We start from the raw sequence: 24,388 nt of genomic DNA on the forward strand, positions 1-24,388 counted from the left end.
GCTGCTTTCACGCTCAAAAAGATACCCGCAGATTTAGTTTATTGTACTGACTTCACTAAGCGAGAGTCTTATGGGCAGTTATATTTTTCACTGTCAGCCAAACCCATCAGTACTTCAGATTTTCCATGTAATCCTTCGTGAGCTAAGTGAGGATTTATAAACTTTCTGGAACATTCTGGGGCCTTAGCAATGAGTATGTATATGGGTCAGCTTTCCCATTGCTGGGATAAACTACCTGACACCCACAAGGTTTACTCGGTTTATTGTCTCAGAGGACTCAATGCATGGTTCGCTGTACCAAGGAACATCATCACAGCACAAGGGCCCGGCAAAGCAAAGTTGCTTAGTTCGTGGAAGCAGCTAGAGGAATGGTACCTGCCCAGACAAACCCAGATATATCCAGAAATGTGCTTCACTAATCCCCATAGCAACTCCCAAGCCAATCCAGCTGGCAGCTAAAGGTAACCATCACAGTAGGTGTATGTAGCTTCCTGTAAACTGAAGGCCACCATATGGGGATGTGGAGCAGATACTGCAATAGCTAGCATGAACCCTGCATGGGTCTCAACCGGTAATTTTCTTCATTGACTCCTTGACTTCTTCCAGTGTTGACTCAATCCTTAATGAGTTCCAGCTTGATCTGAAACCAGAGAGGTTGGCAATTCTCCCTGGGGACTGGGGTCCACAGTCAGAGGATGCCCCAGGTCTAGAGGCCCAGTGGAAAGAACAAATTCAGTATGCCAGGGGGAGTGAACCACAGTTAGTACAGGATCCAGCTGTGCAAATTATTTTCTGGTTTCCTCATGGCTTATTTATTATTTTGAAAGCTAGAACAGTTTTCTAAAGCAAAAACTGGAATGATCTTATTCTCTCATTCCCAGGCAAAGACACACTTTGGTCACTCAAAAAAATCTCTAGTGAGACCCCACTCAGTCTGAGAAATGTATTAAATAGGTGTGATTGTATTGCTTTTGAGAGTTTTATTTTTAGTATCTTTGTATTGCATTCTAAAAATAAGCTAGGTGCTAGGCAAAAAACTGAATCAGGCTTACACCTTGTCTATATAAAGATGCTGGCTTCTAGCCTGGCTCACAGGACTCCTATTAGGGTTTAAAGCTGGTAAAGAACTCTCTCAAAGAGTTGTCAAATATGAATGCAAATAATTAACCCATGCTAATTATGTGTACATTGTGTTTATATGTCAGCATTGAAAAGTGAATAATATCTCTCTTCCATTATTGTTATAAAGCTAATGGATATACCCACACACACTTAACCCCACCTCCACCAGTTCTGCCCCTCCAGTGTTTGAATCACTTGGTTTGGAAAGTGGAGAAATGCAGAAGAAAACACAGAATGGTGAAAAACCACATTTGCTACTTTCCACTCATTAAGATATGGAGATAGCTTTGTAAACATGTCAGGAGTAATAGATGCTGGTATTAGGTTCAGAAGCAGTCATGCAACTCTAATTTAATCTGCTTATTTCTTTTCCACTTGCATTCATGTCACTCTGATATAAAATAATTTCCCACTTTGCTACTTTATCTCTAGGGATATGGATAACTAACAACAAAGTCCAGTAAACAGGAAACTGAAATATTTTGGCTTCCAGGAACCACCAAAAAAATTACTGTGTAGTTGGCAAGATTGAGAAAGGACTCAAAGTCCTTGCTAATGAGTGGTTTTCACTCTTGCATGAATAAGCAAAAGATCAAATAGGCCAAAAGTGAAACATACATAGTTATATAAAAACCGGAAGGGCAATATGTGCAACATTTTTTTCTTTTTTCTATTTATTTATTTTTGGTTTTGGGGACTAAATCTCAGGCCTTTTGCACTGACCTACATTCCCAGGTTTCACTGTTATTTTTTATTTTGAGTCAACGACTTGCTAAGCCTCTAAGTTGCCCTGACTGGGGTCAAACTTGTGATTCTCTGACCTCGGCTTCCCAAAGTGCTGGGATTACAGGTGTGTATCACCACACATGTAACTCATTTAACTTCTTCTGGAGCAAATAACTTCCTAGATTATCAACAGACAGTAATGGCACCTAAATTTTGCACAGAATAGCAGAATTTACAGCAACCCATCTCACGAATTTCTTTTGATCTTCACAATGACAATGTAGCTTTAAGGTAGAGTGACTGTCTAGAGATATTCTGTTGATTCTTCTTGGAATGGTTTTCTTTAAATTTTTATTGTTTTGTTGTTCATTTTTTCATTTTGGAAAATGCTTATTTTCCCCACCAACTAATTAAAAAGCTGATTTCAACCTGTCTTCCCCACTTTAAGTTAAGCATCCCATTACACACAGCAAGAGTCATACAGTATAAACAAGACCAGCCAACGTCTGACATTAAAAATAAAAATATAGGGTGCCACAGATTCCCCAATGATTCTGAACTGTGCAGCTTAACACAGATAGCACAGCTGGGGTCAAGGGACCCCTCCCCTGCACTCACCTGAAACTGGGCAATAATCCAGCTAGTCCCAACCTCTCTGAGTTTGTCCCAAAGCCCAGTACTTGGAGGCAGAAATAAAAATAACAAAAGGCCTGGAAAATTCTAAAATCCCAAACAGGATGCCTGCATGCCAGAGCTGCTGGCATGACCTACAATGAGTTTTCTTCACTTGGAGCTCATTAAAGGTGCATACATGTGGACTGTATCTCATAAGCCAAAATAACAGGATGTGTGCAATAGATACAGCTGATATGACTCAGCATCCTTGTTAATCATGCTCTAAAAGACCCCATGGGAAGCACCCGCGGCCAGCTGCAACAATTCAGATTCTCAAGTACAAAATATCTGGCGCTTGTGACACTTTCCTTTTCATCGGTACAGGCCTGTTAGCTCACTCTAAACATACTTTTGCCTTTAAATCTTGTTGCTTTTCTCTTACCATTACATGTCATTTGTTCTTTGTATACAAAAACATGGAAATCCATCCTGGTACCCCATCACCCATGTTAACAAGATGGTTAGTTAGAACCATGAGAGTCACAGAAAACTTGGTATTCTGGGAAGTTCTCCAGGAATGACTGTTTCCTTTCCTCGGCAGACCTAACATAGGTTAGTAGTTTACTAAAAGAGGGGATCATTTTAGCGGCTAAACAGGTACTTTTAGGGGTTAATTGCCTATTCTACCCAGGGTGGGGAAGGCTGCCCTTTACTGTATGATTCCTTCTAAGTTGTTTGTTTCAATCACGGCCCTCCAGAGAGACTTACAAGGAGCCAGCCAAAATCTCCGAGTCACTCTGACTCAGTCCTTTCATGTGGCCTAGAGTAAATTCTGCTCACTATGATACTATATTTCCCCTCAGGCAGCATCCCAGCTTCCCATTTTTGGACACATGAAGCACTACTACCAACTGACCTCTCCATGCCATAAGCCTTTGTGGTTCAAGTCTGGGTAAGTTTCCCCAAGACAAAGCCCTTGCTTTCTTTATTTGGAGAAGAAACGGCTCTGAGTACAATCTCCACTGTGCACCTTACTTGCTGCAAGTAAGTCTTTAGTCTTTTATCTCTTGGTCATGGCTACTGGTTTTTTGCTCAGTAACAGACAAACCCATTGCATTTAATGGCAATCAATACTCTCAGAAAAGATTAAGCAATTAAAAGACAAATTTGAAATAGTGGACAAAATCCTCTAATTATTCAACATACTTTTAAGGTAGTTATTAATCCTAATCTCTGCCTTGTCCTAAGTGGGAAAGTAAAGGGGGTCAGATTCAGATGCCATGTACTTCTCATTACAGATCATAACCATGACTCAACATCTGGCAAGTGTGTGGGCTGTTAATGTTTATTAGATGGACCAGCAGGGTCTGGCTTTAGCAAACGCTCAAAAAATGTTTACTGATGAACAGACGGAAGAACAAATGAGATACTGAGAGCCCAATAAAAGAAATAGTATTTTTTTTCCAGCCAGGAAGTGATGCTTCAAAAAGCCCTGTGTTTATTTGAAAACGTTCTTGAATCTGCTCTTCACTTTTGCAATTTGTAAGAAAAGCCATATTCCTTCTATATGGCCTTTTTTCTCCTGTAAGTACCTACTGCAGATGCAAACTTTGGTAGGATGATGACAGAGGTAAGACTTTGCAACAATGCTTCCTACAAAACATGGAGATGAAGCTATTTAATCTTATAAGTTAGAGACACTGAAGTGCTCTGAAGCCAAGCCCTGGAATATCACTCTCCTCTTCACCTCAGGGTACCCTAATGTTCGTAATTCAGCCAATGTTAGATAAATACTATCATTGTTAAATCACAGATTTACTCCTTTAACATGCTGATTAAAATGTCATATAATTGGTCTCCATTATAATTCTAAATTTTTACCAAGCCTACTTTTGTATTTCATCCAAGCTACAGTGCTACCCACACGCAGGGTGGGGCATTCATAATCCCAGCACCAAACACTTAACCCCAGCTTCACACACTATAGCTCTAGCCACTTCTGAGAACCCATCCCATGACTGTATGAACCTTTGTGGGGACATCTAACTCTAAGCCATAACATGGCCCACAGAACAAGAGTCATTAGAAAACTTAGGGTGCCAGGAAACCAAGCAACTCACTCACCTTCCTGGTAAGCAACCGTGGCTTGGGCAGGCTGTGGTGGCCCCAGGGAGAGAACCAGCCAGTGTCTCCCAAGATCCATGCCATGTTGGAACTTAGGGTGCCAGGAAACCAAGCAACCCACTTGCCTCCCATGAGCCTACAGGTACGTAGGCTGAGAATCAAGTATCTCACTCCCTCCTGGCATTAGCAAATGGGAGCCAGAGGTCTGAACATCTCTTGGGAAGTTGACCATATGCAGTGTTGCAAATAGGGGGATTTCCTTCTTTGAAGGCAAATATTGTTATTGTTTTGCTTTGTTCTAATTAATTGTATTGCTCTATTCAATAGTCTGCTTTGATAAGTTCTATAATGTTCTGTATTTCATTTGACTTTCCTATACCTGATGGAAAGAACAACTATTGTGAAGATAACTAGATATATACTATGGACCTATTACTGTCATCCTGGTAACCTGCTGTGAAGCCCTGTACCAGTTTCACTGTACTATTTTAATGGGTTTGTTCTGTCTTGTTCTATTTTACTACCTTCAAAAAAATAAAAAAAATTATAAAGTCGTTAGAAACTGCTCATTGAAAGGGAAGGTCACAATTTGCATACCCCATTTCTGCTCTCATCTGATTGGCCAGAACTGAGTCACATGGCCATACCTCACTGCAATGGGTAAGTGAAGTCTTTATCTAGATCAATGCTATTAATGATGCTTGATTCTGCTTTCCCAAGTCATCCAAAATTGAAACATAAAATGGCAGGCAGCATTAAAAGATACTATTCACTTTTTTCTGAAGAAAATAAAGACTATTTTATTATCTTGGACGGTGAAACCCTACTCATCTGTGATTTCCAAATAAGATTGATCATCAGAATCAACTGAGAGTTTTATTTAAAAACAAAACAAAATAAAGATTCTTGGCTCCCATCACCAGAGATTTTGATTCTGTATGTCCATGAAGAAATTGCAAACATATTTTTAAAAAAATCTTCTGCGGTGATCCCAGTGATCTCCAGATTTGACAAACACCACTCTTACTCACATTTACTGAGCGCTAACCTGCCTGAATGAGAGTTCATCTTCATGGATAATTTATCCTAATAACCTTGAATGATATCATTAGTAAATAATAATTTGGGTAAACTTTTGCAACATTTCATGTTTTCTTTTCCTTTTCATCCAATCATGATTCTCTCTCTTTTTGCCCTTTCTTGCTCTAGTTTTTGATCTATAATAACTAGGATACCAGAATATTAAAGTAAAATAGATATCATTTTTTCACTTGATAGAGTGACAATTTCCTCAGTAATAACCTGCAGTGGTAAATTAGCACCTCATTTATATAAAAAACTGATTTTTCTAGGTGTGGTGAGCACTTGGGAGGTGAGGCAGGAGGATTACAGCAAATTCAAGGTCACTCTGAAGTGAGACCCAACCTCAAAACAATGAAACACACCTCTATATGGGTATATCTGCATGTGTGTATGTGCATGTGTATACATATATATTATTATAATTGACTCATAGCAACCTTCCAGTGTCAGTGTCAGAGTCTCCACTACTTACCTTGTTTTGCAGAGATGATTTACATAGACAATTTACATAGATAATTTACATAGAAGTAGTATTAGAAGGAATGAAGGAAGCAAAATGTATTGAATACCTATTAAGTCCTAAACTTTCAATGTATTTATAACCTGGAATGCTCTCAGCAACCCTGTGTGTTGGGCATCACTCTCCTCATTTTATCGAAGAGTTAATTTAGCAGAGGTCATGCATCTTGTAATTAGAATAACAGGGAGGTTGTTAGTTTGTCTGGTGCCAATATTCAGGTGGCTTATTCCACAATGCCTTAACACTTTTCAAAATCAAAGTCTTTTTGCCTGTATATTATGAAGATTCTCTCCACCATCAGGACAAAAGCAGATACCAAAAATTTTACTACTTCTAAACATGTACATTAATATTTAACATTACTGAAGTCTGTGGCTTAGTTATGATCAATAGCATATTATAGCTTAATTAGCATTTTTCTTTGTGAGTGGCACAAAGTAATGGTGCATTTCTAATTCACAGTATCTTATATGCAACAAAATGTAGTAGCACATAAAACTATTGTGCTGTGTCACACTGCTCCCCTCGTCATAGCTGTTATTAGCTTTTGTAGCTACAAAGAAAGGGCTATGATTGACAGAAGAAAGGCAAAGGGCCTTAGTACACTGTATCTTAAAAAGCTCTTTTCTATTTGTTTTTCTTGTTGTTAGTAGTTGGCTTTGAGGTCACATCGCAGTGAATGTTGGTCTTTGTTTTCTGCTCTGCATAATTACTGCACAACTGTCCCATGTTAACATGACCTTAGATTTTTAAAATTTATCCTTACTGCTTTCTGACTATCTTTGGTCCTCCTCTACTTAATCGGAGTTACTTTACACACAAGACAATTGCCTGGTGCAATCTTAATGAGTGGTTTTTTTCGGTATACTTATTTAGGCACTGCAGAATGTATACTTCACAATAGCACATCGAAAAGCAAAATTAAGAAAACAGCTCTCACAGTGGGAAGTATTCTTCATCATGGAAAGATAAGAAAAATAACTGACAGGAGGAGAGATAATTAGGGAATAGAAGAGAAAAAGATTCTAAATAGCATTTTGGTAAGATCTGAAAAGACTCTGAAAGTAAGAATACAATGTTAAGGAAGATATGTTTTGGAATAAAAACATACAGAGAGGTTCAAACAGGCCGTGGACATCTGGCTATGTAGAGCTGTGCCCTCACTCTTCTCCCATCTGCTGAGCAGAGAGTGAGAAAAAGATCACCTTTGGGACAGAAGGATAGAAGTGCTGTAAAGGTGGTCACTGCCAAAAAGGGTAATGGTAGAAATCCAGGGTATTCCTGAAGTCATGAACTGGGGTGTAGCTCAGCCATTGAGCTTCTGCTTAGCTTATGGGAAGCCCTGAGTTTGCTCCCCAGCATCCTGCTCCCCAGTCTGGACATCTTCGTGGACATCAAGGTGGGAAGAAAAGACTATTATGATGGTAAGAGGAAATGCTGCTTCTTTCTATCACATGGCTGCTTCTTTGCCACCCCCACTATCTGCAACTGGCCTTTCTATAGCGTCAGTTATCCCCAGGTGACCGGCGCAGCCCCCCAATGAGACAGAGGACGCTCTTGTGGGTAACAGGTAACTGCCGCTTTATTGTTGCAGGTTCTGACTTATATATCTGACTGTGGCCAATCAGGCTGCCACGAGGGCTGCCACGAGGAGGCAGGGCCGGAATGGGACGCGGGCTCTGGCTAATATACCCAGCTGTGGTCAATCAGGGGTTGCCACAGAGAACGCACGGGGCGAATACGGAGTGAGCGCGAGGTGCGCACGGGGTGGCTAATTTGGAGAGGGATGTAGCACATTGCAGAAGCTGGCGTGGTCCTTAGTCCCGGGTAGGGTATGGTATGATGAGCACCTGCGCCCAACACCCAGGCAACCTTAGCCTGAAAGTATTAAATGAAAAGTTCCAGAAATAAATAACTGGTAAGTTTTAAATTGTGTATCAATTTTACACCATCCAGCCCAATCCCACCCAAGATTAAGATTAAAAATCACCCCTTTATTCTGAGGACCTGCACTCTATACACTGCCTGCCCCTTAGTCCCTTAGCAGCTTTCTCAGTTATCAACTTACACTGTTCCTGTTAAGTACTTTACTTACTTCACAAGGGTCCCAGATCACGAGAATGAGTGTGCTCACAATTCAGATATGCCTAGAAGAAGCTATAAAGTGTTTCACACAGGGAGAGACTGTGTTCAAATAAATTTTATTATAGTATGTTGTTATAATTGTTCTATTCATTTAGTAGCTTTTACTAACCTCTTGTGCTTAGTTTATAAATAAGCTTTTCATAGGTATATATGTATAAGAAAAATTATTGGTCAGCACTGTCCATAGTTTCATTTAGTCACTGAGCATCTTAGAATATCTCCTTTGTGGATAAAAGGGATTATTCTACAATCTCTTTTGTTTCTATCAGGTGTCATTTGTGTGTCTATTTTTTATAGACACATACACAGTTTTTTCAAAAGCAACAAAAATAAAAGACAAAGACATAAGTAAAAAAGAAAAGCAAATCAAGGAATTAGCAAATAAAATGTATTTAATGGCATCTTTTTAGTTTTTATTTCATAAAAATCACTGATTTGCAATATCCCTAATAGACCACAGAGAAAGAGTAGACAGAGAAAAAGAAGTAATTTATAATCCCACAGAGTAAATTGGAGGAAAACTAGCAAAGCATTTTGTGAAGTCCATAGAGGGAATATTTTAAGGCCAGGCTTGGCAAGTGACGTCTAGTTAGAAGGAGAACTCTAGGATTTGTTTGATTTTGGACCTAGAAGAAATGGATGATATTGCTCAGAATGGTTCTAATTCATGCCATGGTAGAAACACCAAGCTGCCATGGATTGAAACAGCAAGTGGAAGCAAGTCTTTCAGGAAGTTTACCTATGATGAGGCACAGAGAGATAATGACTAGGTTCAAGAGAAGTAGTTTTGAAGAGATAAACAAGCTAAACACGGTTAAGGCATGAGAAGGGGAAGTAACAAGAATTAAAATGCATTGCATACATGCACTAACTTCCTATGATGAATGTAATTATTATGTATCACAAGCCTGTATTAATAAAAACAAAAGATACAATCTTATAACAAGAGTTTGGCTTGGATCCTGGTTTTACCACACCTAGGCGGTGTCATCTCACATGGTGTTTAACCTCTCTGAACTTGATTAACACTCTTGTGCAGAACATAGAAAACAACATCAAGACAGGTTGAGAAAAATAAGTCAATATTATACTTAAGAGGCCTTAGCACTGTGCCTGGATAAACTAGTGCTTAGTAACGGGGGTTGCCATTATTAATTCTTTGGGGGAAGTACTGAAATGCCCACTAGTGGGAACAACAAGCAAAAATAAAGGAGAGGAGGCTAGTGGGTGAAGTACAGGCCCCCCAGAGGTAAGGCAAGCTGAGACTCAGAGAGATTAATCACAGGAAGGACAGAAAAATCACTTGGGTGTGGATGTAGGTTAAGTTTGTAGTTTCAATGAGCAGAGTCACTTCCCACTGGTGCCTTCTATTTTCTGAGTTATGCAAGTGTTGGGGTTTTGTGTGACAGGTAGGTGGTGGAAGCAAAGGCTTGGTGAGAGTAAAAGAAACTAAATATCTTTCATGAAGATCATAGAGAGCCCCCTAGAAGTTTCTAATAAGTGTGCTACACCTTATAAAACATATCAGAGGACTAAAATGGTGCACATCAAATGAATCGCGTTAGAAATGCCGCATTCTGTGCTTACTGGAGCATTTATTTCTCATCTTTATTAAAATACATTGACCGAAGAAAACATGTCCCTACCCCTGCTTCTACACCGTTCCTAAAACCCTATCAGTCAGTCAGGTGATGAATGCCATTTTGTTTAGAGTTAAAAAAGAAAAAAGGACTGTGTATCTTTGAGAAAACCATTGCTATTGTTCACAATTATTGATGGGCTCATGCATGTTATTGATAAGGGTGTTTATACTGGTCTTTAAAGAGCACTGGCAAGGAACAAGAGCAAGAGATCAGCTTTTAAAACACGAAGTTGCTGTTCTTGCTTTTAGAATATATAAGGTTATAGCTTAATTTCAGATCCAATAAGATGAACTGTTGAAGATCAGATCTAAAAGATGAAGTTTCATAATTTATGGAATCTTGTGATTCTTTTTGATAATCTTTAATATATTATCTCAAAACTTATATCTTTTCTGTAGAAAACGTAGTGAGCAAACATCCCACAATCTGTCACAAAAATATGACTAATTGGTTCTTAATGCTTAGTTTGGTTGACATAGTATACATCTGTATCAAGCCATCACTGTTTACCAAAATAAAACAATGACATTACATTAAAAATGATCAGATGAATAATTTCTAAAATCACTCACTTTCACTAAAGAATATTTATTTTCTTTCTTATTATAAAACAATGCATGTTAAGTGCTATATAGAAAACATTAAAATCACTTATCTTTTCATTACTATGAATTTATGAATGTTTATATTTTGTTATGTATTCTTTCTGCACTTTTTCTAATTCTTTACAAATATCCGTGTGTTACTGGATAGTGGGTCCTCTAGAAATTCTTTCCAGGTTCTTAATATCCTGAACAAAAAATGGACAAGACACACAGAAAAGGTTACAAAAGTATACATTCATTGCAGGCAGAAAGGAGATACACTCTACAGGGCAAGACAGGTCAGTGGGAAAAGACTTCCTGTGGCCCAAAGATAAGACAAAGGGATCTTTTGTATTTAAAATTCCTGTTTTGGGTTGGAGGAGCAAAGATGGTGGATAGATAACAGCTGGCTACAGAGGCTCCCTGAAATACTCAACTTAGAATCCAACATAATACAGCATGGGGAGCCCCAAACAGAGGGAGATGAATTCTCTCGTCCCAAGAAGAAACTAAGGTGAGAAGAACCAATCAAACATACAGTCCCAGTGCTGTTATTGGAGCAGCTAAAGGTTCAGTGTTCCTGCCACAGCAGGTAACTTGCTGAGCCATCCGAGGTCCCACCACTTTGACTCACTGGAGGTGCAGACACACTGAGATTGGGGGTCGGCCAGCCGAACCAAGAGCTAAGCTGGTGGGGAGGCTGCATCGACCTGTGGTGAGTGACAGGAGTGCAGCCATTCCACAGAAAAGGGGCTCTAGTGGATGACATTCTGGGACCAGGCAGGACTAGCAAGTAGAAGGGGCACAAGTGACTTCAGTCAGTTGTTCCCTTCCCAAACAGGATTGGTGGAGTAAGCTACGCCTGGATTACATGACCTGGCTGAGACCCAATAGGTTATGTGAAATCAATTCCCTATGGCAGCAGTGTACACTAACCACACTAACCCAGTTAAGCCTTAGAAGTTTGACCGACCTGGAGGGGAGGCAGCACATAGTCATACAGTGCAGGCCTCAGCAGTTTGACTGATCCAGAGTGGAGAGGCCAGCATAAGCTGCCCCTGTATGCAACTCATTAGCACACTGCAGTGGGAAGGGTCACCTAGCCAGCCTGCTTCAGAAGAATTGTAACCAACAAACAAAGAAACTGGGGCCTACTGGAAGAAACAAAAAAGATGGGAAGAGGAAGCAACAACAAAAAGTCTCCAGGGCCCAACCCTGAGAACATTGACCCAGGACAGGTAAATACAAAGGAGAATCAGAACAGCAAACAAGCAATATCAGACACGGCAAAAGTGGACATAAGGAGATATCTTTGGGACCTCATAGATAAGTTCAAAAGTGAAATATTTAGCCAACTAAAGCAAGATATGATTAATAAAACAGATGCTTAGCACTCCTAAAGCAGACACAGATGGAAGAAGGGCGGAACTCAAACAAAGGAGAGAACCATTGGATGAAGAATATAAACAAAATATAGAATACATGAAGCAGAGTCAAAGAGATTACCAGGAAATTAAAAACTCTATGGAAAGATGGCAAATCTGCTTGGAAGAAACTAAGGATAGATTATCCAAACTGGAGGACAGTTTTGTAATGTGGGATTATGAAAGGAAAAATGTTTTAAAAATAACAAGGAAACAAGCAGTAACAATACAAAGGCTAGAAGACAACAAGAAGATCTACAACTTGAGAATAAAGAATGTGAATGAAGAAGCAGGGGTACAAACAAAGGAACTACAAACGCTATTCATAGAAATAATGAAGGAAAACTTCCCAAACATAGGAAATGATATTCTGATGTATGAGGCATACAGAACTCCAGCCACCTACTACCAAAACAGAGCTACACCCAGGCATATAATAATCAAGATCCCAGAAATTCAATATAAGAACAGAATATTAAAAGCTGTTAGAGACAAGAAACAGATCATCTATAAAGGAAGGTCCATCAGAATCACAACAGACTTCTCGACACAAACCATCTTACTTGATGAGCCTGGAGCAAAATATTCCAAGCCCTGAAAGAAAATAACCTCCATCCCAGATTGATATACCCTGCTAAACTGCCTCTAGAAATTAATGGAGAAACAAGATGCTTCCAAGACAAAGAGGAACTGGGGAAATTTGCAACCACCAATTCAACTCTACAGAGAATACTGCAGGGCATTCTAGAGAGAGAGAAAAGCACTAGGATTCCAGGAACAGTGGCAGAGAGGCCTCAATGAATGGAGCAGAAAACAGAATGAAGAAGTTAAGCAGACAATTTATTGGAAAAAAATTGCATAACAGAAATGAGACAGAGAAGGTTGGTTATATTCTCTAATATAGATGGCTTTGATACACTAAATTTAAAAAAAAGAACCACACATAGTAGATCAGGAAGCAGGGTCCACTGAGATGCTATTTATAAGAAATATAGTTAACATGAAAAAGAGTACATGGACTGAAAATCAAATATGAAAAAACAATGCTGTATGTAACAGAGAACCAGAGAGTAATAGGGGCAACTAGACTAGTATTTGTGGATAGGTTGGAAAGACAGGCTTTAATAGGTAAAGGAATACAATTAGAGATCAAGTCCAGGAGAGAGAAGGTTCGGAACCACTTAGGTAAATAGCAAGTTGCACCCCCCTCCCCAATTTAAAATTAAGAGTCTTGGTCAGACCTAAAAATGTACAGTGTACCCTAGGGAAGTGAAAGGGAGGGAGAGTCTTAAAAAACATGGCAGAAGATATTATTAATAGTGTATCAGGATTTAAACCCACACTACTCGCACCACTCTGTTTAGATAGATTTTATTCTTTTTTTTTTGATTGATTTTATTCTGTCCCAGTTTTTCTACTTGCATTAGATTTGAGGGCACAGACAGCTATCCCAAAAATATCAGGATATAGCACAGTAATCATCTTTAATTTCTTATTGACTTAATCTGGAGCCCTGTATGACTTATACTGTTTTATCATGACTGATCTTAGTTAAATCTGGTTTGTTTGATTGCTGTTTGGTATCAACAGATTTTACTCAAAACTGATATGATTGATAGTATCAAGTCTGAGAGTATAGGCAACTACACTGAAGATGACAAGACTCACTATGATACACATTCTGGTTTGATAACTGCCTGCTTTTGAAGTTTTATACTATCTACAAAGTTGTGTTTTTGTTAATACTGTTATGTACTGATATACTCAATTATACTATGTCTGATGATATAGCCAATTCTACTGAATAAGAGACAACACAGGAACTATGGTAGAACTCCTTGTACAACGGTCTTTTTTTTTTTTTTTTTTTTTGGTACCAGGGATCGAACTCATGACCTTGCACTTGCCAGGCAGGTGCTTATGCCACTGAGCTAAATCCCCAGCCCCTACAACGGTCTTATATGTCTTTTTCATTTCATGTGTTTATAGAAATATGTTTGTTTTGTCTTGCTTTGTTTTGTTTCTCCCTCTAATATAGAAAGGGTAGAAATACATGTTAAGACTCATTCACGCGTAGAATCTATAAACAGTTTATCGGAATTGATCTTATACATGATAAAATGAACAGATACTTTGAAGAAAAAGAGACACTAAAGTACTGAGTGCTGATCCTGGAGGGTCATAATGTGACACCCAGTAATAGTATTATTCTTTGTTCAGAGTGATATTAGACTGATTGGGTTTGTTCAATCTCAACATAATTGAAGATATGGATAACTGCATGTATGTTTAAGTGTATAGGATTGATAACCATGTTTCTAAGTTTTTGTTGGATAGTTGAACAGAACTGGTTGCAATCACACTGTTCGAATCCCCACTTTCTATGCTCCATTTTAGCATCTTGAATAAGTATTTGTAAGGGCACAACCTGTAGTCATCAACTAGTGATTTCTTACTGTTTAGTTTTTTCTTTGAAAGTATATATTATTTCTACCCATTTCCTGTTTTGTTTAGTCTTTAAATAAAATTAAAAACAAAACAAAAAACATTGCAGTACCCAGTGCTGATACTGGAGTATCATGATGTAAAATCCAGCAATACTGTTATTCTTTGTTCAGAATGACTTTACCCTGCTTTAGTTTGTTCAATCCTAACATAAATGAAGATATGGATAACTGCATGTATGTTTAAATGTATAGGATTGACAACCACATTACTAAGTATTTGTTGGATAGTTGAACAAAACTGTTTGAATTCCCACTTTACATGTTCCACTTTTGTATCTTGAACAACTATTTGTAAAAGGACCGTATGTAAACATTAACTAGTGATTTCTTACTGTTTATTTTTTCTCTGAGTGTATGTATTTTTTCTAACCACTTTCTGTTTTGTTTAGTCTTTCTTTAAATAAAAATTTAAAAAATAAAATAAAATTCTTGTTTAGCTTCTCATTCATGCAAATAAGCCATCAGGATTATTATCATAGCAAAGACTACCTGGTGTTATACAGGTTTTTTTAATTTTAAAGAGAGTAAAATAGAATAAAGCCAATCAAAACAAACTAGTGTAAGAGCTACAGGACTTTAAATCATTATAAAATCAACAATAATTACCATAATGCCTTTTGGTGTCTTCAAATAACTGCAGATACCTTTGGACATAGTAAAAATCAAACAGAATAGAATAGAAGAGAAACAATAGAAACAAGACAATGAATGCAATAAAGAACTTCAAAACAAGCTAATAGTAGATTCAAAATGGCTACCATAATATATCTTGCTATCTTTGAAATAGCTGTTCCTGCCATTGGACCTGACAGAAACAAAACCAAAGAGAATAAAACCCAACCCAACAAAAACAATGGAACAATATAGGACTTCAAAACCAGACCATAGGAAATGAATAATAGCTACAACCCTCAGAAGGAGATCCCCCAGATGCCACACTGTGCACTGCTATCCTCTGAACCCATGATCAGACCACTGTCCTTAGCCCTGCAGTGTTAGTGAAACACCAAAGCACCACAGGCATCCAATTGCATTTCACCTCCATAGCTATCATCACAGCCTGTGTTTCTCTGGATAAGCCAGTCCCTTGGGAATGGGGGCATTGGTACTTCTTGTTTGCCAGCCCATGCGCCGGCAGGGACTGGGGGCTGGCTGTGTTGCACAGATTTAAACTGTTCTATGGAAAGATTTGCTTGGCTTCCTGGCAGACAGAAAACACCTTTTTCTCACTGGTCCTGTGAACAGTGTCAGGTTCAAGTTAGGGACTGAAAACACGGATGTTTGACTGGTTCTGTGTGCAGGGTTGAGATGCTATGGTATCACCTTGGATCCTGTCCCCTGGGTTTTTCTGACCTTTGACTCATTCCACCCAGTTATTTATCTGGTTTTCTACAGCCCTAATCTCCTACTTCCTATGTTTTTAACGAAATGGATAATGCTCTTTTGAAACATTTTTGATTTGACAATACATATTATGAACTTCTCATGTTATTAGTAATTTTCTTCACTATCTTTTCAGTACTTGTTAATTTGTGAATGTGCTAACATTTGGAAAGCAGTTGTTTATTGCCAAATATTGCCCTTTCCTACCAACATGTCTTTCTTGTTGCTTCTATAACTTACAACAGGATATACATCGTCATAGATAATTCTTGGCATTTAATCCTTATATCTTTCATGTGTATTCTTAAAAACTTAATGGTGGATTAAAGGCAATGCTTAGCTTTTAACACATTTGTTTATTAAATGGTCATTCAATAAATTCATAAAAATTAACAATATATTTACTGAATTTTTAATGGTTTATGTACCAGGAATATTCAGATGGAACAAATGCACTAAATGTTCCTATCGTGTGGGAAGAGAAAAAAATAAATAATTCTGCATCATTGTGAAAATGACAACCAGAAAGGAAGGATGCTCCCACCACCAGCACAAAAGAGCACCTATTCTTTTGTGAGCTCGCCAAATTTAATAGTAAGCTTGCAAAAAATGTTAATTTGATGCATGATAATGTTTCTCATGGTAACTGTTGCTAGTGAAGCTGGACTTTTTTTTCCTACATATTTATCCTGATCTGATGTTTTTGGGAAAAATACTGCTTAAAAATCTATGCAATTTAATGGGTTTTCTGTGTATTCCTAAGGCAGTGGTGGCAAACTTCAGGTACATGTGCCACAGCAGGTTTATCACTGAAAGCTATAAAACGTTTACAATTACTGTCCTAACAGTTCATTTTTATTCACTATGGAACTTCTGCAGCTCATTAGAGAAATAGTTGGAGTAACCAATAGTGTGATAAAAATTTGTATTTATAGTGTAACTGCATACAGCTTGTTTACTGCACTGTAAGGAAGAATATACAGAACATATAAATGTGAATTTTTAAGGTATTTAGTAGTTTTAAAGAAGAGTCAGGAAACACTTTCCCTTCTCTCAATGCCTAAATTTACATTTTAATATCTTTCTCCTGCACACATATTTTATTTCCATTTATTCATTCAGCCAGTATTTTGAGCAGCACAAATGCTCTTATATTTAGCTCAGAGTAGCCAATCTAAGTGATTGCTAATTGACAATCATTTCCTGTATGTTTGTGTTTGAAGATCTTGTGTTATCTACCCCTCAAGAAAAGTGACTCTCTCCTCAACCGAGGATGCCCTACTGTTTTTGCCACTGTAGCTGTGTTAAGGGAGAATTCCACTGAAGGACCATTGGAAGGTCTGTTCACTTTCACCAAAGATAAATACCACAATATGCCATCTGGTCTCGGGCTGCCAATCACTGGAGTGTCTGCTGATGACATCTGTGAGTGGAGCCACGAGTGCCACCTTGACAAAGTGTCCTCTGGTGAAGGTGGTTGACCAGTACCCCTGGGCTTGAACTTATGCTTAGAAACATTGTTCACCTCTGAGTTCAGTTTTTACTTGGGGAAAGGCTAGCTGGAGGGATTGTTCTGTATATATCAAATCATAATTTTTTAAAGGTCATCTTAGCATTAAAAAAATAGACATTTTCAGAGAAGACTTGATGAATTAATTATTTAAATCTTTTTTAAAAACTTCATGCCTGGCAAGTGCAAGGTCATGAGTTCAATCCCTGGTACCAAACAAACAAACAAAAAATCCTTCAGTATTCTGAGATCTACCCCCACCCACTGCCTACAGCTACAAGGAGGCTGCTTCCTGAGGGCAGCCAGCAGGAGAGGGACATGCAGCCAAGTAAACCTGTGTACTACAGACCACCATTGGCGGCCCTTGCTTTCTTCAAGCAGCCATCACTCACCAGGAGAATCAGATAAACACATCCCTATGTGCCCGCCATCATCATGGGAGTCCTGGTGTAAACACACAGGATGAGTGAAGCAGCCCCACCTCCATGCACCCCTGGTGAATGGGGAAGCCCCAGTGTAGCTGCACAGGTATGGAGAAGTCCGCTTCATCCCCTGCTACCTCCCTGTAAACCTGGGGTCAGAGGAACCTAGGTGCATGTCCCATCCCGCTGCACTGCTTAGGAGCAGCCAATGTGGGAAGTGCCTGGGACCACACAACCAGCTTGTTGGGAAGAACTCAGGAGAATGCCAAGACAAAGGAGCAAAAGGCAATCTCAGACCTCTAGCCCACACAGAAAAAGTCTGGGAGTTACAGTCATGGAAGAAAATGGAAATCACACACCTGAAATCTCTGAGAGGATAGTAACTAAAGAAACAACTTTGTGAGGTTGCAAAAGCAATCAAATCATAAATAATGTCTCAGGTAAAAGAAGAAATCACAAACAATGAATTGCTCAGCATGTCTAAAGAAGCCATAGATAAAAAGAGGAGGATAGGAAAATGATGAAAACCTTGAATGAACAATATAGGAAGGAATTATAATGCATGAAACAGATTCAAAGAGAGGTCCATGAAATTTTAAAAAGTCAATTGAAAGCTGGTAAAACCACTTGAAAGAGACTGAAGATAGGCTTTCCGACCATGAAGACAAGATTGCAGCTAGCAATCATGAAAGATCTCTTAAAAATAACAAAGAATCAGGAAATAACAATTCAACAGCTGCAAGACAATGCAAAGAAGCATAATTTAAGAGTGATAGGTATCAGTAAAGAAGCAGGGGTCAACACAAATGAAATTAAAAGGATATTCACAGAAGTAATAGAAGAAAACTTCCTAAACATGGGAAATAGATCTGCCATGCAGATAAGGCATATAGGACTCTTACTAGCCATAACCAAAGTAAATCTACACCCAGACATCTAAATCATCAAGATCCCAAAAATTCATCACAACAACAAAACATTAAAAGCTATCAGAGAAAAGAAACAGGTCACCTATAAAGGAAAATCCATCAAAATCATGGCAGATTGTCAATACAAAACATCAAGTGAAGAAGAGTTTGAAGTGTTTCAAACCCAGAAAAAAACAACTTTGAACCCAGATTGATGCACCCTGCAAAACTATTTTGATAGAGAAACAAGATACTTCCATGATAAAGAACAAATGAAGGAATTCATGACCACCAAACCAACCCTACAGAGAGTGCTAAAGGATATTCTAGAGAGATAAATGATGATCACGGTTCCAGGAACAGCAGCAGAGGAGGATTACCAAATAAGCCAGGCAACTGAATGAAGGGGAAAAGTGGAGGACCAACAGCAGGAGGATAGCAGGGCAGAGACAAACCAATGTATGTTGGTAATAACCATAATATAGGTCTGCTATTGCATCAGTTTGGCAATAAAAAGAAACACAAGGAAAGTGGATCAAGAAACAAGATCCATCAATATACTGTATACAAGAAACATATTTAACTGGAAAGGAAGTTCACAGACTAAAAATCCAAGGAAAGAAAACAATTGTTCTATATGACAAGGAGACCAGAAAAAAAGCAGGGGTAACTTGCCCATCAACTGCAGAATGGACAAGAAAGATATAGTAATTTCATGCAGTGGAAAGCTACCCAGCTATAAAGTGGAATAATCTTCAGGTAAATAGATGCAATCTTGTAGGTAAATGGATGCAACTAGAGACCATGTTCATGGGCAAAACATATGAACAGTTGAAAAGTTTTATGCTAAGGTGAATAGGAAAGAGTTAATGGGATCCAAAAAGCACAATAGATATTATAAAAATGATGAGAGGAAACACCTGGGAAGGGAAGGTAGTAACTACTGTTAATTTCTTATTGTCTTATCTTGAACTCTTATATTGTTTTCACAATTGTGTTAGGTTTGGCTTTGTTCTGTCTTTTGTTAGATTTTACTTTGTCTGATGTATGGGCAGCTATTTTGAACATAATGGGATGTATTATAGTAACCATGGTTGGTTTCCTATCATCTTGTTTTGAAGTCTTATAATGCTTTCATTCATTTAATTGGTTTTATTCTGTTGTTTTGCTTGATTTTTTGATTTTTTATGTTGTTTGATATGAACACCTATTTTGAAGAAAATGAGACATTACAGTAGCCATCACTGATTTCCTATCGTCTTTCTTTGAGTCCTATCATGCTTTTATTCTTTTGTTTTGATTGGTTGTATTTTGTTGTTTTATTTGATTTTATTATGTGTGATAGTATGGACAACTGTCTTGAAGAAAACTAGGTATTATAGTAACCATTGTTCATTTCCTGCTATCTGGTTTTAAAGTCCTGTAAAGTTTTCATTATTATTATTGGTTTTTATACTATTTTGTTATGTTTGATATTATTGTGTGTGAAGTTATGCTCAACTATTTTGAAGAAAATAAGAGACATTATGGTAGCCACTGCTGATATCCTGTTGTCTTGTTGTGAAGTCCTGTGTTGCTTGCATTATTCTGTTCTGATTTACTTTGTTCTGTTTTGTTCTCTTTAATATTAAAAAAAATTAAAAGATTTCAATATTGTCTTTTTTCCCTGTTTATTGTTGCTGCTGTGAAGTTCAAATTTCTTCCAGATTCTAGTTAGGAATCTATTCAGTAAAACAAGTCACTAGCTCATAAATGAAATAATAGTATGAATATATTTCTAGTTTTATATACAGTGAGGGCAGAAATTATGACCTCTGTTTTAGGTTTTTTTTTTTTTTTTTTTTTTTTTTTGTGCTGCTGGAACAGAATAATTGACATTGGGTAATTTATAAAGCTAAAGATTTGCTGCTTACTGTTCCTGTGGCCAAAAAGTCTAAGGTTTAAGGGCCTGGGTCTGGTGAGCATGTTGCTGTTGTTGTGACATTCTCTGGCAGAAGGAAGAACGAGAGAAAGAGAGATAGAGACAGACAGACAGAGATAGAACCCACTTCCAAGTTAACACCAATCTATTCATGAGAGCTGCCCTCAGTATTTAATCACTTCTTTATTAGCTTTCTCAAGACTATTTCTTGACACTACTGCACTGGGGATTAAATTTCTACCTCAAACTCTGCGAGACACAGTAAGAACATGCCATTTCTAGATCCATTCATTTAACACTCACTGTGCCCCGCAGTTCTACGCACAGGACACAGCCTCAATATCTTTCCCCACCTGCTGATAGAAAAGCCTTTGAGAAAAAAATGGAAGGTAAAGCCACAAAATGGAAGGAGATCAGGTACTTAAAGGCAACAGGAAAGTCTCCTACCAGACTGCCACAGGGGTAAGTTGTAAGCTTTGCTGAGCTGAGCCTTTGAAAATTCAGGACCTAGCAGCTAACCACAGAAAATAGTACACAAAACTGTGAAAAGAGAAAAAGTAGACAACAAAATTCAACCATTGTGGAGCACAGCGATAGTTTTGGACTTGGTAAACCCAAAAGAACCTGCTTTCTGGAGTATTATCAAACCTGTTTGTGACAGACAAAGAATAATTTTGGATGGTAGTTAACATACAATAAGACACTTTCAGTTTCATCTGCTGATAACTTAATTAGATACTCCTTAATGTAAAATTTAAAAGCCAAAATGCTTACCTTATCTTCAAGTAAATGAAGTGATTTAAAGTGTTATAAATGACACTTCCTTCAAAGGGGATTCTGAGCATTCCTCACTGCCTTGAAGAGTTTAATGTTTAAACATGATGTTTATGTGAGCACTTTGTGCACTGATTTTCCACAGGAATAACTAGTAGACACGTTCACTGTCTTTAAATTAATCTGGGCAAGTTAATTTTAGCACACTAGTAGTTTCTGTCAAGTTAATGATACTAATTTACATTTTATTGGTTTTATAATGCTCTTAGTATTTTATTAATAATGTATTTTGACTTTGTGCTTATATAAAAAGTATAGTGGCAAAATGCAACATTTTATACTATTTAAGCCTTTAATATTAAAATAATTTATGTCAAAACTGACATTCCATGAGTTGTTTTTCTGCAAAGGGCTTGAGTTTAAAACCCACCAGCCTAGATTAATTCTAGAATCCCTCAAAGCACTAAAATTAAAGAAACACAAATGGAGAACTTGGAGTGGCGTCTCTACAACCAAGCCAAACATAACTGGAATCTCAGTTCTCTAGCTGACCAGCTGTATGGGTTCAGGTCAACTATTTCCCCTTCTTTCTTAGTCAGCATTTCCTCACAGGAACAAAATGGCTGACACACACCATTTAAAGAGAGCACATGGTCTCAGAGGTTTTGGTGGTCAGTTGGCCCCAAAGCCGAAAGGTCAAGGCAGAAGGGGTGTGGTAAAACATAGCAGCCAGAAAAAAAGCACAAGGAATAGTACTAACACCATACTCAGCTCTGAACTTCAGGGGATTAATCCCTCCTCCCAATCACCTCTCCAAGAATCTCGTAATTCAGTCAAGTTGACAATTAAGATTAAGGTTCATACTTCTTATTCCCTGTTGCTCACTGAAAAAGTTAGAATAATGATTTCTGCCTCTTACCATTATGCTGCTGGCAAAGCACTGGAACAGGAAACATACTGTACGCTACTAGTCTCCTCTTCTGAAATTCTGTTCATTTGCACTTTCCCTCATCTTCTATATGGGGAGCCTGGTGCGTTTGGGTCTATATTGGTACAAGTTCCTGATTTTGTTAAATACATACCCAGTTCAAGGTAACAACTAAGAATCATTCATAACTTTAAAAACAAATTGTTTTTAGAGTACCAATGGTGATCCTTACAGCCAATATTACATAGCTCATATATATATATAGGCAGATTTTAATGATTCTCAACTTGGAAATACTTTAGGCTGACTCAGTTCTACCTGCATGATACAAATTTAATTTTTGGGTGGTACTTTGGATTGAAACCAGACTTTTACACTAAATTACATCAATAGGCTTTTTCTAAAATTCTGTTGAGAATCTCACTGTCATAAATTTTTCCAGGCTGAGCTCAAACTTGTGGTTCTCCTGCCTCAGTCTCATAGGCTGTAGTAAGTGTTCTTTCTTGTACATAGGACTATAATTCAGAATTTTTATTAATTCTGGCTGACTTTCCTCATAAATATCCTGAATTTAGAAGTCATGTAAATTGAAGAGCTAGTATTTAAAAACATTTTTTTCCTCTGTGTGATGCTTCAGTTGCTCCTACAGTTTTTGTTTAGCTAACAAAGTACTCAGTCTCATTGTATGACTCAAGACAGGTTTAAACAGTAATGGCAATCTCATATTGATTGGCCAGGGTGGACTTGTCATTTATGTTTATCCAATGAAAAAGAGAAGTCTGCTGAGTTCTCAGAAAGATTTTCTTCTCCACCTAAGAAAGGCACATATGGATGAAGTCTATGATCCTCCAACACCATTTATTTTTGCTTTGATCATAGCCGTATGAGATAGAACAACTATAACCATCTCACGCTTGTAAGGGTAAAGTCATGAGAATTCCTTGTTTGTTCAAGAAATATTTCTTCGACATTGACTATTGCCAAGTGTGCTGGTTTAGCTTAATTGTGTCACCTTGACAGGCTTGCGGTCCACCTAAAGGATTAGTAAATTATACTCTGGCTGTGTCCGGGTAGATCATGGAGTCAAGACCTTGGCACTATACTTGGTTCCCTGCTCCTTCCTCTCTGGTGCTGTTCCCCTGCACTGCTCCTTGAACCTAATGAACTGCTTTACCACTCCCTTTTGTCATGACGGTCTCCCTTGGAGCCAGTCCATCACGAACTGAACCCTCAGAAACCATGAACCAAGTTAAAACTCTCTTCCTTAAAGTTGCTGGTGTGGGTAATATGTCCCAGAAGCAGGAAAACTTTTAATACACCAAATATTTTTGCTTTGGGGATACATCAGTGAATAAAACAGTTGTACATTTGCACATTAACTCAGAATCATGATATTGTGCAGCAGAAGGAGATATGTGTTATGTCGTCAGCTTTCTGTCTCTGTGACAAAATATCTGAAATAAACAAAGGAGAAAAGATTTATTTTGGCTTTTGGGTTACATTTGGTTAACCTAACCTTATCTTCCTCAGCATCTAACAAGTACAGTAAATTCATCCCCCCACATAGGCAGGATTGCTGGCCCAGATACTAGGTTCCATGGAATACTCTTTTCTAACACCCTTTTTTAACACAACAATTTTCAGAGGCTTCAGTCCATAACCACTTGACTCCAGTGCTGTGGGCTGTGATGAGGCCAAATATCTCCAAGTGACAGAAAGCATTCAGTAGAATAAGTTCATTCTCATGGAGACTAGGAATCAGAAAGCGAGCCATAAGACACCTTTTAAAGCCACTCCTTCAGCAACCTACTTCCTCCAAATGGGCCCTGCATCGTAACAACCCATTCACCTATGAGCTCATAAATGGATTAATCCACTGATGAGATTATCACCCTCGTGATCCAACCACCTCTCTAGGTTATACCTCTGAGCATTGCTATGCTTTAATACAGGAATCACCTAGGAACATTTCATATTTAAACAATAGGATATTAGTGTCATTATTATTTAAGATACCAATGTCAGTATTTTATGACTTCCAGCTCAAAG

The sequence above is a fragment of the Cavia porcellus genome, unplaced genomic scaffold (genome assembly GCF_034190915.1).
Source record: "Cavia porcellus strain 051 isolate PalLab524CR breed Dunkin Hartley unplaced genomic scaffold, mCavPor4.1 scaffold_1, whole genome shotgun sequence".
Classification (NCBI taxonomy): domain Eukaryota; kingdom Metazoa; phylum Chordata; class Mammalia; order Rodentia; family Caviidae; genus Cavia; species Cavia porcellus.